The 15,054-nt window shown below is 41.0% G+C and overlaps 1 protein-coding gene and 1 long non-coding RNA gene across 5 annotated transcripts in view; one reads left to right on the top strand and one right to left on the bottom strand.

The window, feature by feature from the left end:
* CELF2 (CUGBP Elav-like family member 2) overlaps positions 1-15,054 on the top strand; it is an 814,024-nt gene that overhangs the window by 374,974 nt on the left and 423,996 nt on the right. The window lies entirely within an intron of this gene.
* On the bottom strand, positions 999-14,473 carry LOC106560202. 3 transcript variants are annotated; one of them, XR_005355312.1, is made up of 3 exons: positions 14,281-14,473; positions 12,175-12,297; positions 999-3,737 (listed from the first exon to the last, which is right to left on the bottom strand). It is a non-coding gene; the product is annotated as an uncharacterized LOC106560202 (long non-coding RNA). The 3 variants fall into 3 exon arrangements; XR_005355313.1 differs by having other exon boundaries at positions 14,217-14,456; XR_005355314.1 differs by lacking the exon at positions 999-3,737 and adding an exon at positions 10,785-11,763 and having other exon boundaries at positions 14,217-14,469.

Below are 15,054 nucleotides of genomic sequence, written 5' to 3'. Positions count from 1 at the left end.
TCCTCATGTATTTTGGACATTAACCCCGCACTGGGTATGTGGTTTGCAAACACTTTTCTCCCTTCATTAGGCTGCCTTTTCATTCTATTGAAGGGTTTTCTTTGCTGGACAGAAACTTTTAAGTTTGATGTCATCCCACTTGTTCATTTTTGCTTGTGTTGCCTTTGTGGTTTTCATTGTCTTGATTTGATTTTTTCTAAACCCCCCCCCCCCCAAGTAACGAGTTCACTAATTAATTTCTGAATTTGTGTTTTCTCTTTCTCTAATTTCTGCTATCATCTTATACGTCTTTGTGCTTACTCATCTTTTTCTTACTCTCTAAATATGATGTTTATTTTTATTCATTGTTTAATAAATTTACCCACTTGTAAACTTTCATATGTTGTGTTTTAACATTTTTAGTCCAAACTAGTTAGTAAAGGCTTTAAATTTTTTCCAATAGTTTTGGGCACGTGGGTGGCTCAGCGGTTGAGTGTCTGCCTTTGGCTGAGGTCATGATTCTGGGGTCCTGGGATTGGGTCCTGCATTGTGCTCCCCACAGGGAGCCTGCCTCTCCCTCTGCCTATGTTTCTGCCTCTTCCTGTGTGTCTCTAATAAAGAAAATCTTTTAAAAAATTGTTTTCTAATAGTTTGTAATTTTTAAAAATTTTCTGTGTAAGGGTTATTTAGCACAAAATTATTTTTTATTTTGCTTTGTTTTGTTCAGATTTCCAAGTGACTGGGTAATTTTGCTTACATTTGCATTATGAATTCCCAGTTTTATTGCATCATGTTTGATTTGAGTCCATGACATTCATGACTCTTTCTTTTTGAGGGATTAAAAAAAAATCCTTTGACATCCAGGGCCTTGTACCAATTCCATGATAGCTGCCTTGTACCCTATAAAATGAAATATATATTTATTCAATTTACCCATTTTATGGTATTCCAATCTTGGAATCTCCTTGAAAAAAATTCTTCATCTGTCAAAGACTGAGCAAGTTTTAATTCTCAGAGAATTTTGGATTTTCCCATTTCTTTATTTCTAAATGTTTGATTTAGTGAAATGCTACCAGAATTGTCACCTATGTGTTGGATAATTTCTTGAAGGATTTTAACTTTTCGTAATGAAAGTGATGCTCTTTCTCATTTGACGTTTCTCTTTAGTTCAAATCTACTTTCAATTATCATTGCCACCTCTGCTTTCTTTTTATGTGTAGCTTCCTGGTATATATTAGCTTTTGTATTTTTGTCATTTTTAACATTTTTCTGTCCTCTTGCTTCCCTTTACAAGTTTATAGTTGAATTTTTGAAACCAGTTCTTTGAGTCTTCATTTTTAAAGGGGGCTTTAAACCTTGTTCACACATCGATTGTCTGTCTTAGCCAAAATGTGTGGGCAAACTTCTGTCATATTATTTTATACATTTCATATTTATGTACCTGTTTGCTTAATTTTGTTTGTACGTGTGTATGTATTTATTTATTCATTCATTCATTCATGCATGCATGCTTTATTCTTCCCAGTGATGAGGAAGGTACATTTCTGGAGTGTAGAAAAGCTTTATTCACTCTAATGACACAAGTGAAGAATCATTATTTTCATTCCACCCTCCTGTATGATGAGAAATTAACTTCCTGGCTAATCCTTTTATGGTAGAGAATTCCAGACCCTAGTTATTACTGCTTCATAATTTTTATCACTAAATTGTTACTTGCTACAGAAAGAAGATTTTCTTTCAGAAAGTGTTTTTAACATTCACGTTTGGTTTTGCAACTTTATTTACAGCTGTGATTTGAATGTAATTCTATGGGGTTAGCTTGTTTAATTGCTTATCACAGCCCTTTTACACCTTGACATTCCCAGGCTTCAGGTTTTGCCTTTGATTCATCTCGCTTATAACTGGAATCAATTTGCATAAAATTTTAAAACTAGTACATGGGTGATATATTTTCAGAGATCTTGCATATCTAGGCAAGACTTACTGTTGCCTTAAAATCTGAAAGCCATCTGGCTGTGTACAGAATTCTTGAGAAACCAACTATTTCCTTCAGAAAAAAGTTTGACTTTGTTTTTTTTTTCCTGGAGTTTACAAGTTGAGAAAGAAAAGTCTGAGCAAGGCAGACCTGCTCTCATTAAATGTAAAATATTTCAAATCTATGCCTAAAGATTAGTAAAATTTGACAAAAGGAAACCCATCATCCAATTGTAATAAAGTAGGTTTTTTTCACCTGTCCCTCAGATCTCTTCCCTTTTAACAGAAGTAAAGTGTTAAGAGCTAGCAATATTCCCAGTCTCGTGTTTGATGAGACTATTTTGCTTTAGTCTTGACATTTAAAAAATCTTGGAATGTGTGTAGTTATGTGTCTCTTTATGCTTCATATTCTTTTCTGGAACACAGGTGACTCTTTCCTATTGGCTGGTTTTTCTTAGTTCAAGAAAGTGTTTACTGAACTTTTTTTTTCTATTTTAAGATCCCACTAATTGTAATATTCATGTAGTTGTGTATATACATATGCACATGGGGGTTTATGTATGTGTGTGTATATACACCTACATCAACAAGAAGGTGGCCTTCTGTTTTCACAACTATTAAAAAGTCTATATTGAGGAGAGAAAACTGTTCTAGCATCGCAGAGATGTGCTATTACATATCTATTTTTGCTTTGTTTTGTGTTCCTTTCTGGTTTCTTAGGGACGAGTGGATTTGTTAGATATAGGATTATCAGTTTGATCAATCTGATCTATTTTACTTGCTTGTTGTTCTCTTATAAATGATCTGCGGCTTTTCCTCAGCACCAGCTTTTGTTACACACTGTCCATTCTGTGTTGTCATTGACTTAAATGCACATTTTCATTTACTCAGATATTCGTGTTTATTTTCTTACATGAATTTCTTCTCTGTCAGCTGCCTTTTCACACCGTGGCCAGATCCCTGCTCCTCTAATTTTGTAATCTCTTATTTTATAAATTCCACGCTTCCTTGACATTCTAAGAGAACGTGGGCTTCCTTAGCTACAGAGCTTCATGTAATGGTGATGGTGGTGACAGTGACAGCAAGCAGTGTGCCCTTACCTTATCCAGGGCATGATGTATATATTAACTTATTTAATCTTCATAACATGTGGTGCTGTTATCCTCTTCATTTCATAGATGAGAAATTGGAGTCCCAACAGGCAAATAACCAATACATGAACAACTTAGGATTTTAGTCCAGAAATCTGACTTCCAACCTCCTCCACCCCTGCTCTTAATGACAAAATTATACTATGAGTGTCCTCCTTTGTAGGGTATATTCCCAGTGCATCTACAGGACAGTGGATCCTTTCTTTTATGCTAGTGCTTCTCCTCATAGACCCCTACATCAAATATCTATATTTGATCTATCTAAAAATTTCTTTTTACTGATTTTTGAACAAAGATTTTCTATACCCAGTGTTGGTCTGTGCAAAGTCCATGTCCTCTGCCTGTCTACCTGGTGCTACTAGAATGCCTTTTTCTCAGATCTGAAGCTTGCGAGCAGGTGGGTGGGTGCCTGCCCTGAAACATTTCTGCTGCCCAGCTGTCCTGTATCCAGTATGACTCTACTGTATTGAGTTTCCAAAGTTTAGGCATGCCTGCATATTACACCTTCTTCCATATGATCCACCTGTTTTGCAGTTGGGGCCATTTCTGCCAAAGATCAGTGACATTTTCACTAGTAGTTTCCTTTGGTAATGCTACTGCACTTTTGTATCTTTGGATGTATTTTGAAGGACACTGCAAAAAAAAAAATGTAGCAAGTGAACATGGCACAGTTAGCAGATAATTGTCATAATTCTGAAGAACACATCATTTAGAATGCTACAGACTGGTATCTTATTACTTACTTTTAGTGTTGTCTCCTAAAACCATTAGCAAGAAGAGAGAAGTTGAAAAACTCGGTGAGGAAGGGAAGTAAAAAAAAGAAGAAAAAACACAAAAAAATCACGGACTCCCTGGAATGGCCTCGGTACTGCTCACACCGCCGTGGAAGAGCAGAGTTGGGATGTGGCTTCCCTTGGGGTTTCCGACATTCATTTCTACCCTCATTACCTTGACCGCAAAGGGAAAGTGCTCTGTTGTCACTAAATTACTTGCCTGAACAGGGAAGAAAGTTTATATTGGTTTAATCCTCATTCACAGCTATGAAAATGGGCCCTCTTTTTTCTTATGAAATTCAATTCATTATTGGAAAATCCCACGGCTAACATGAACAAATTGAATTATTCCATTGGGTTTTATTGCTCTAAAAAGCAATTCCTTCATCGATGAGAGAAACTCTGTAATGTACTAAGAGAGGAAAAAGAGTATACTCAATGACAAGGATATGCCCCATCTGAATTTCCTCCCCGGAGGTTTTCTTGCAATTTGGGCCCTTGATTTAAAAAAAAAAAAAAATGCCTTTTATTATTCTGCTCTTGTTGTGTTATTATTCTCTTCTTCCAAAATTTAAAACATTAAATATACACCATCATGTTGTGGGTACAACACTAATCTGTGGACTGCTCGCTTGCCCCCTCGATGCTGTCTTGGGCTGAGGATGCCCTGACAGGTGGTCTTGTCATGACCATCTAGCAGAGCGCATTTCCCACCCCCACCCCTAGTTTCTAAGCTCTGCATATTGGAGGATGACAAAAGTGCTTCTTGTCATTCTGCCTGTTTCTTCAAATGTTAGTTCCACACTTTTTAATTAAGATAAGACAGCACTGGGAGTAAAAAATAGTTTACTTTCATTTTTATTATATTTTAACAGGCCCTCATAAGCTACCCACCAATACTCTGTCAATTTTGCTAACTTAGTAACAGACACATTCATCCTTTCAGTGGGTAGCATGCATATCTATGCCATTTTCTAAGAGCAATGACTTTGGAAAGCTTTGCAAATTTAAATACTGACTAGGGGAGCAAATATATACATATATATAAAATATATATATATGTGTGTGTATATATATACACACATGCACACGTGTGTGTGTGTATATATATACACACACATATATGTAAATAAGACTGCAGAACAATAAATGAATCTGTATGTTAACCAAGCTTCACTGTGTTTAATTCCAGCTTTAAAATTCCCCATAGAAATTGGACATTTAAGATTTAAAATTTGAGAAGTATAGCATTTTTCATGCTCCAAAATTTCATTTCCTGCATAATAAGGAAAAAAAATGTTTTATTCACCTGATGGTGTTGAGATTGCCCCCACATCTCTGAAAGCGTTCTTATTTGAAATGTGTCCTGTACATAAACTGGCACTCTTTGTTCTTTCCTGTTTGCTGCCATTAGTCATCGTGGGCGCTGTTGCTGAGAAGAGCATTTTTAGCTGCAACTGAAGTGAACTGTGTGCTGCTCACGCTGCACCCACGAGAGCCCCTGGGGTGGGCCCGTGCGCGGACCACATCGCCTCATGCTGCCTACGCTGTGGGTGCTGTCGCTCTACCTCTGTTGCAGCTGAGATGACACTGAGCCTGGATGTGTCCAGGGGAGGCTCATCTCAAGGGGGACTGGGAGAGTGGAGAAGGATAAGTTAAATCAGATCAAACTGCTGATATTTGACCATTTCGACTTACAAAAAATGATGATTTCAGGTGGTTAACCTAGCACATTCCCCTCCTGCAGCTGAGTGTTAAAGAGCTGACATGGAAAGTTAGAAGGGAGAGTGGGAAACAAGCTATAAGAGACTCTTAAGGATAGAGAACAAATGGACGGTTGATAGAGGGGCAATGGGTGGGGGATGGGCATGAAGGAGCACACCTGCCGTCGTCGTAAGCACTGGGTATTGTATGTAAGTGATGAATCACTGAATTCTACCACAGAACCCAATACTGCACTGTGTTAACTACCTAAAATTTAAATTTATATTTAAATAAATACATTTTAAGTTTTTTTATTTTATTTTTTTAAGATTTTATTTATTTATTCATGAGAGACAGAGAAAGGCAGAGGGAGAAGCAGGCTCCAAGCAGGGAGCTCAATGTGGGAACTCGATCCCAAGACCCCGGGATTGCACTCTGAGCCAAAGGCAGATGCTCAACCACTGAGCCACCGAGGCGTCCCAAATACATTTTTTTTTTTTTAAAGGAAAAGTTAGATGCTCTCACTGAGATTTCCCTCCTCTTTCTTCTTTGCCTCCTCTGCTCTTCATCAGAAGCTTTTTGGCAATATGATTTAGGAATTAGCAAGGAGGGGTGCCTGGGTGGCTCAATTGGTTAAGTGTCTATCTTTGGCTCAGGTCATGATCTCCAGGTCCTGGAATGGAGCCCCACATCAGGCTCCCGGCTCAGCAGGGAGTCAACCTCTCCCTTTGCCCCTCCCCTGCTCATACTCTCTCAAATAAATAAAATCTTAGAAGAAAAAAAAAAGGATTAGCAAGGAATCCCAAGGAACCCCAAGGAACTTCTCATTTTTCTTTCCATTATATTTGAAAACAAACAAAACAGACATTGAAAAAGCAGCCAAGGCTGAGTAAACAGTCATCTCAAAGGTCATCTTCCAGTTTTGCAACTCGCTAACAGTGACTCTGTGAAGAACTATAGCTACATTGGATTTCACTGGCTTTGGGAGAGTTGGACCTGTGCAGGCCTGCCGCTGGCAGGAGAGATTTTGGTAATACAGAAGGTGACCGATGCTTCTCATCTCAATTCTGAACTGAACTGATGTCCCCTGCTAACACAGCAGGAGTTTGAAACATCGAAGGTCAGGGACTCAGTTCATGCAAATCTGAAAGTGTGCTCTCAGCATTCCCTAATTTTTATTTTTTTAAAGATTTTAGGTTTATTTATTCATGAGAGAGAGAGAGAGGCAGAGATATAGGCAGAGGGAGAAACAGGCTCCTCACCGGGAGCCAGATGCAGGACTCAATCCCAGGACCCCGGGATCATGACCTGAGCCGAAGATAGGCACTTGAACAGATGCTGAACCACTGAGCCACCCAGGTGCCCCCATCCCCTAATTTTTAATTTCATTTTGTATAAGGTGGAGTCTACATTCTTTACTAGGACTTTTAAGACTAAGAACAGGGGATGCCTGGGTGGCTCAGCAGTTGAGTGCCTGCCTTTGGCTCAGAGCATGATCCTGGGGTCCTGGGATCTAGTCCTGCCTCCTTTTACCTCTACCTATGTCTCTGCCTCTGTGTGTGTGTGTGTGTCTCATGAATAAATAAATAAAATCTTTTTTTTAAAAAAAAAAAAAGACTAAGAACAGAATTTATCCTCTCGTTTCTTACGTGTTTCATCTGTTGTACCTTTTTGCCTACTCCCATTCTCAACATGAGCATGCGTACACACACACATACACACCCAGTGTTTTAACCATCTCGTAACCCCATGTCATTGCTAAAACATACCTTGTACTTGAAGGACCACAACTACTCATCATGTTTTTCTGAACTTGAGAAAAATATGTATAAATGAGGACCCAGGTGAAGTTTTATCTTTTTTTTTTTTTTTTGAAAGCCTTCCCAATAAAAGCTAACCTTCCATATCTCTGCATTTATTCGGGGTACCCAGGTGTATTTCTTTGGACCCCTTGGTCTTTTTTATATCCAGCATTTCTCTGTGTAAATGCGTGTATCTATAGTTTATTAATTGTTGCATTTTCTGCCCTTCAGGGCAGCATCTGGCACATGGTTAGTGCTAAGCGAGTGGTTTTTAACATTAAATAATAGGTCTTTACAGTTGATATGGAGCTACCTGCTTCATACAAAGGTGTACATATTAAAGGAAAAATGCTTTCTAGGTGTGCTAAAAATGAACTTGAAACAAAGCTGTCAATGATGGATGCTTGTTGTGCAACATTATATAAGAAATGTCACAAGTACAGTTGTCTGAATCTAGAATCTAGGCTTCGGATCGGCCAGAAACAAGCAGAAGACAGGAATTTGATTGTGATGAGCTGTATAATGAACCTCAACTAACCTGAAATTTATAAAAACAGTTACATTCGAGAAGACAACGAAGTCAAAAGAACAGTTTTGTAAAATCACAAAAATGGCTTCAGAGGCCCCTGGCAGGCAAGATAGAAATCCCCTTCCTATTGTTGCTCTAACAAATGAACATACACTTAGTGGCTTCCGTAACACAAAGGTATTCCCTTACCATTCTGGAGGTCACAACTCCTGGAGGCTCTAGGGGAGAAGTGTCCCGTTGCCTTTCCCAGTGTCTAGGGGCCACCCCCACCTTTGAGCCTGTGGCCCCTCCTCCATCTTCAGGGCCAGGAGTGCTGCACCCACAACTATCCTCCCTCACCTCTGCTTCTGCCCTCTCCCCTCCTTCCCTGACTCTGAATCTCCGGCTCCCTCTGTCCTTTATAAGGACCCCTGTGATGACATTGGGCCCTTCTAGATAATCCAGGCAATCCTCCCAACTCAAAATCCTTCATTTAGTCACATCTGCAAAGTCCCTTTTGCCATGTGAAGTAACATATTCACAGGGTCCAGAGATCAGGACAGAGATCTCTTTGGAAGGTCATTACTCTGCCTACCATACCTCATGGGACCCGGAAGGGCTCAGTCTTCTCAGGTATTCCAGGGGTCTGGACAGAGGGTCTTTTATATTTTTTATATCCGTGTTCTATCCAGGATTGTTTTCCTTACTTCCCCTCTTCCTACAGGTGTTCAGTGAGTGTGACCCTGCTGAGTGTCAGGCACTGGTTTGAGCCCAGGTGAGCAGTACCAGTGGAAGACACTTGACCATCCATCTCCCTTTTGACTATTCCTTCGAGACAAAGCTGTTGGAGTTCAGCTGTCCCCCAACCTGGTACTCCTTACATGGGCCTTCCCTAAGCGAGTTTGAGCACCACTATGGCAAAACACTCCTCGAACGTCTCAAAACCCAGAATGTTGGCAAAGTGCTGACAGAGGGGCTGCCCTCCTGGTACTTACACTTCCTGACAGATAAGACTGTTGCAGAGAGATCCACAAAGAAGGGCCTGACAACTGGAAGCAACAAGCTCCGAACATTTCTGTACATTCAAAAAGTCGATGAGTAACATGTTGACGTTATTTATAAGCTGTTTGCAGCATGCCAAGCAAGGAGCTGTCACAGGAGTTGCGTTTCTAGACAGGGTGGGATTGGGGGTGGGGTGGGGGGTACAGATTTTTGTCTGGGTGTCACAACTTCTGAGTTTGCCGTTTAGAACAGGTGCCTCGGCAGCCTCTCTTAAGCCTTCCACTCCCTGTCGCCAGGTCTAAAATAACTGGGGATTGGCAGGAGCCTAGAGCTATTCCTTCCCAGATTTGTAGCATTGTTATTTTTTTTTTCTAAACTCCACTTGTGGAATATTTAATGCCAATCCAACTTGCAAAGCCATCTGATATGAGCACATCATCCCGTAAGCATTTTTGACAGTGAGTGTCACTATGCATCTTTTTTATCACCCTCCCTTTTACAAGGGATCACAGATAGCACACTAAGTTCAGCTGTGATTAATAGGTCTCTCTCACCATTGACTTCATGGGCTCCAGCCTACTAAGAAAAATGTGGCTGCTGATAAATCTCATGTGATAAGAGCTGCGTTATGTAAGCAGTTTGGGCAGGCATTGCGGTGCATATTATTATGACAGTGTGGTAGTTTGCAAAGTTCAATTGAATCGACGAAGCCTCTTGTTCCATTGATTTTCTAGGCTTCTGTGGAGTGAGAATAACAAGTACTTTGAGTACAGAAACCCATGTGCACATAATAGAGATTAGACCATGTGGCTGCTTGTGTATATTGTTTCAAACCACTTCCAGAATAGCATATGCACTTCGAAAAGGATTTTTTTTTTACAGGTGTCCTTTTATTTTATGTCTTAGCAATTAATATAGCACAGCTCCAGGTAGAACACGAAGTTGAGAAATTAAAAATCGTCTCGCAAGGTCCTTGGAATGGAGTCCATGGAATGGAGCACAATTGCTCTGTTTCAACTTGTGACGCTCCAGCTGGGCATGCGGGGGACTGTTTAGCATGTCAAGCTGAACGTGTGTGTGAGATTTATGGATGAAATGACACATTACTTGGGTTACTAAATTTCTAAATGACAAGAGATTTAAATGGTGCAAAAAGCTACCCCGGGTTTGATGGGAGCATAAAGAACATTCCTTCAAGGCATGACTTGCTTACTGGAAGCATTCCGAAGGAAATTTAATTGTGCACACAGGGTATTAAGGGGCATGGAGGAGGCTTTCCAGTGAATTGAAGTCTGTTGGGAGAAAAGTTGGGGGAGCAGTTTCATGTCAAAGCATCACTTTTAAGCACAGCTAAAAATTAGCACTTGGTTATACAGAGCAGCATGCGACCGTAAGGACCTGTTAGATAAACGAATCCCGATGCTTATGAATATAACATGCTGAGAGTGGGGTCTTGTACTTTAAAGGCCTCTTCTCTCAGCTGTCATGTGTGTCTCATGAATGTGTGATTCGAGCCACACCGACAAGCCTACGTTCCCCAGACATGGATTTTTTCATGCCTCCCCACCTTTGCTTGAGCTGTCTCCTGTGCCTGAAACACTGTTTTTCTTCTGGTGACCTCCTACTTCTCCTTTTAGGGCCGGAACAAAGAGTCATTGCCACCTCTCCTCAAAGCTAGTGGGGATCTCTTTTCTGAAATCTGCTGAAACACACAGTCCTTACTTTTATGACAAATTTGTTGCTATTTATCTCCAGCACGGTCTATCCCTCCCCCTCCCCCATAGATCATGGGCTTCTTGGGGCAGTGGACCCCCCTCTGAGCACCCCCCCACCCCAGTGACTTTCACCTTTGTATTCCTGCCTTGCCCAAGCAGATCATAGACTCCCGGTGAGCGCTTATTCAGTGATTGAACGACTCTGTGCCCAGAGAGAAGAAGCACCAGCCGGTCAAAGGCACAGCCCATCACCCTCTTTTGTATTTCTTATCTGGTCCAAGAATGTAAAACTCTTAATGTAAAATCTTCTCTGATGAAGAAAGCAGGAAAAGGTTGTAGAATTTAAAATCCTCTAATATAAAATGTTCATGTGGGCAGATCCAACAGAGAAGAAAGTAAGCCTAGGGGATTTTCGCTCTGAAATCCATGGATTTGCTTTCTTGTTGTTTTCACCTCTTTCCAGTAATTCCATGTGATAGAAGCATTTTGCAGGGGTTAATCTACACGTAATGAAGTTTCAAAGAAATCATATACTGTACTCTACTCACAGAGCCCTGGGGTTTTTCTTTTTTAAGGCAGCATGGTACAAAATAGTGATAAATAAGCTGATGTTTATCACTGTAGGTAATACCTTTTTTTTTTTTTTAACTATCCCCAAAGTAAGTGTGTATTACTGTGAGTAGTTTCTTCATTAAGACCAGAGGTTTTGCACATAGGCCTGCAGAACTCAAGAACCAGAGACGTGCAAGATCTGACAAGTTTTATTTCAAAAGAACTCCTGTGGTCTCTGGCCCATGTCAATCTTACCTTTGCTTTCTCATGAAAGTAATGGGCAATGTCTAGATCTAGCCCTGCGTTTGAATACAGATATGAAGAACTTATTCCCACCACCTCCAACCATCTATCTGCTGGCCAAGAAAGCACACAGCACCCTGCCCCTCTGGATTTGCAGCTGAACAGTGTAACACAGAGAGTTCCCCAGAGTCACAAGACTCACACCAAGGTTCTGATTCTGAGAAAAGTGAATAGCCCATCTGGACTCCGTAGTAATTGCTTGTCGAGTGTAGAGTCCTTCTTGTGTATGATAAATTTGGGGAAGTTACAGTAGGAGAGTCCTACACAATGGTCGGTCAACTTTTAACTTAGACTTCTGGCCTAAAATCAAAAGTATGAAGATTCCTGAGATGTAAAGAATGAGGTTAAGGTGCCTGCGTAGCTCAGTCACTTAGATTGAGCCGACTTTTGATTTTGGCTCAGGTCATGATCTCAGGATTGCGAGATCAAGCCCTTCATGGAGAGGAGTCTGCTTAAGATTCTCTCTCCCTCTGTCCCTCCCTGCCTCCACTCTCTCTGCCTCTCCCACTGAAATAAAATAAATAAAATCTTAAAAAAAGAAACTTTCTTTTATGACCTTATGAGGTCGAATAATGAAGATTTTTTTTTTCCAAATCCCAAAGAACAGAATTTTAGTGACTTATGGATGTCATTAATTCTCGTGACTATCTTCTCTCCCATTTCAAAATGAGAGTACAGATAATAACCCAAGGGAAGGAGATAATGACATACCCAGATATAAGAGGAACTGATCAACTGCTGTCCAAACCTCTGGAAATCGGTGGTGTTTCCATAGATCTTCATATCTACATCTAGACTGCTCAGAGCTGAGTGGTCCAAATCACGCAGAATGAGCTATGGAAGAAGGAGCACAGATTTGGAGTTTGAGGACACAGAACCACACATCCCTCTGCCACTGCCCAGATGCTTTATACTAGGCCAACTTATGAGACTGGCTGAGCTCCATAGGATGTCATGGAAAAAACTGCTTTGGAAACTAAAAAGTGTAATACAGCACTCAGTTGTTCATAATTACAGCTAATCCTTGAAAATATTGCTTTATAATTTTACTGATTTTCAGTCCAATCTGATTAACACGAATGTGATTTTATTTACTGTTTGTCCATTGGGTGAAAGTGCTGAAAGCGTTTGTTCTGAAGCACTAAGTTCCTCTCTGCCTTGGGAAGGAGGACGTGTCCTGAGAGAGGTGAACTCGGGTTTTGGGCGGAATCCACAGCAGGAAAGAGAGGACAGTGATTACAGAAGAGAAATAGTAGGGCAGCTCAGTGTTCAGAGTGATTTAAAATTGTGTTTAAAATTACTTCCAGAAGATTCAGTGGCCATACTTTTATATCAGAGCAAATGTAAATAACTTTTGGATTACATGTATAGGATTATTCATATTGATTTCCCCACAGATTAGTGTGAGCATTTGGGGATTGGCTGTGTTGTCGACCCTCTCTGATAGAAATCCTTAGCCAAAGCAGATCACTTGGGTGAGGAGCAAACAGTATTTACCCAATAGCCTTCATAGTCAAACTCAGTGGAATAATTGCTATTCCTTCTTCTAAAAGAGGTTGTTGGAGAGAGGAGCTGTTAGTGCTGGGGATTGAAAGCTGGAAATGACAAAATCCTAAAGCTTTATCTTTCATCATCTATAATAGCAATAATAATAATAGGCAATAATAGTAATGATTGTACCGATTCCCTTCTGTGTGCCAGATGTGGTACCAAGCTCCGAAATACATCAGCTCATGTAATTTCACTCTTACACCAACCTTGGGAGGTATGGATCATACTTCCCGTTTGTCAAATGAATAAACAGCAGCTCAGATCCTTGACGTAACTTAGACAGCTTTTAAGAGGCAGAGCTGGGCCTTCAACGCACATCCGACCTCAGGCCTCACTTCACGCCACTACTCTGTGCGACTCCTTCGATGTTTATTAGCTAGATGAGCTGGATGGATGGATTTACAGGGCTCCAGGCCTTAAGGTCAAATAACCCCTGGCTTCGCATCTCAATTCTGTCACTTATTACCTCTGTGGTCTTGGAAGAGTCTGTTAATCACTCTAAGCCTGTTGTTTCATCTGTAAAGTGTTGTTAATATTGGGCCTTCAATCCTCACAGGATCGCTGGGAGAACAGAATGACATAATGCATACTGAGTGCTAGACAGATGCAAGGTCTCCTTCTGACCCTTCCTTCTTGGCGTGGCATTGCTTGCAAGGCTTATCCTTCAAAATACTTCTGTCTTAAAGGTTTTGTATTACTCTCAGACATGGGCATTTATCAAGGAGTACAAGCAATGAGATGCGATAAAATCCTTCATTTAATGAGAGCCCAAATAAACAGAAACTCTTAATTAGCTATGTTTGGGGTTTTTTTTTTTTTAAGATTAATTTATTTATTTATTAATGAGAGACAGAGAGAGAAAAAGAGAGAGAGGCAGAGACACAGGCAGAGGGAGAAGCAGGCTCCATGCAGGGAGCCTGATGTGGGACTCGATCCCTGGTCTCCAGGATCACGCCCTGGGCCAAAGGCAGTGCTAAACCACTGAGCCACCTGGGCTGCCCAGCTATGTTGTTTTTGTTGTTTTCTTGAACCCTGCTTTTGAGAGCGAGAAATAATTACATAAGAAACTAAGCGAAAAGCCTGGATTTGCTAAAAGTCCCAAACAGTTTCTAAGATTGTTCTTGGGTCACAACCGGAGACCGTTAGAGCAGAAAGTTTCTGTAGGGACACAGACATCAAGTCACTGGTCCCAAGTCACTTACCTAACGAGAAGCCTGCGGCCCAGGTCCTCTTTCTATCACATCTCCCCCGGGTTGCTCTCCTCACCTCATCACTCCTTGGCCTGATGTGGGGCCCACTCACATTCAGAGTGTCAACTCCCCGCATCTTCTCCATCCACATGGGGAGGCGCCGCTGTCTGTTCCTGTAGGCTGTGCTTATGCTCAAGGAAATGACTCCTTTTTAAAAAGACTTTCAGCCACAAAGGCTGGAAATAGAAATTACGAGTTATCAACATGATCCATTTCCTGAATCATCTCATGAATGGGTGGGGTTTTTTTTTGCCTCGGTGTTATTTGCCTTATAGAGTAATGGGAAAATCAGTTTGCAGGGTGACCTGAACTCTCTGGGGGCACATACTGAACTTGAACTAGTCATCCCTCTGACCCACAGTTACCCTCTTCATATTGTCCCCAGTTCACTGGAAGACAGCCAACAGTCCTCCTAAGTTTCGTCTTCTGTCATGGGGGAGGCAGCATGCGGCACTAGAGAGGTTGAGAAGCACATGAAGATGATTTTTATTGTTTTTGTCCATGGTGTTTTGTCCAAAGTGTCTGGGCAAATGCGTTTGTCAACAAGGGGTAGGTCTAGTCATTACTTCCTTTCTGGTGGAGGTTGTAGTGCTTGAGAGAACAGAGGAGGGGCCAAAAAGCCAAACGTGGACATCACATTCCGTGGTCCTCCTTTCCTCCTGATTGTTTCTTCTTGATTGTTCTCCTCCTAACACTGGCTCCTGAGGGCATCCTGGACAGCATGAGAATGGAACATTCACACATTTTTGCTTTGAAGCGAGGATTAGAATTAACTGCCCTTTAAATACAG

This window comes from Canis lupus, chromosome 2 (genome assembly GCF_011100685.1).
Source record: "Canis lupus familiaris isolate Mischka breed German Shepherd chromosome 2, alternate assembly UU_Cfam_GSD_1.0, whole genome shotgun sequence".
In the NCBI taxonomy this organism is placed as follows: Eukaryota; Metazoa; Chordata; class Mammalia; order Carnivora; family Canidae; genus Canis; species Canis lupus.
This window is presented reverse-complemented; position numbering and strand designations above follow the sequence as displayed.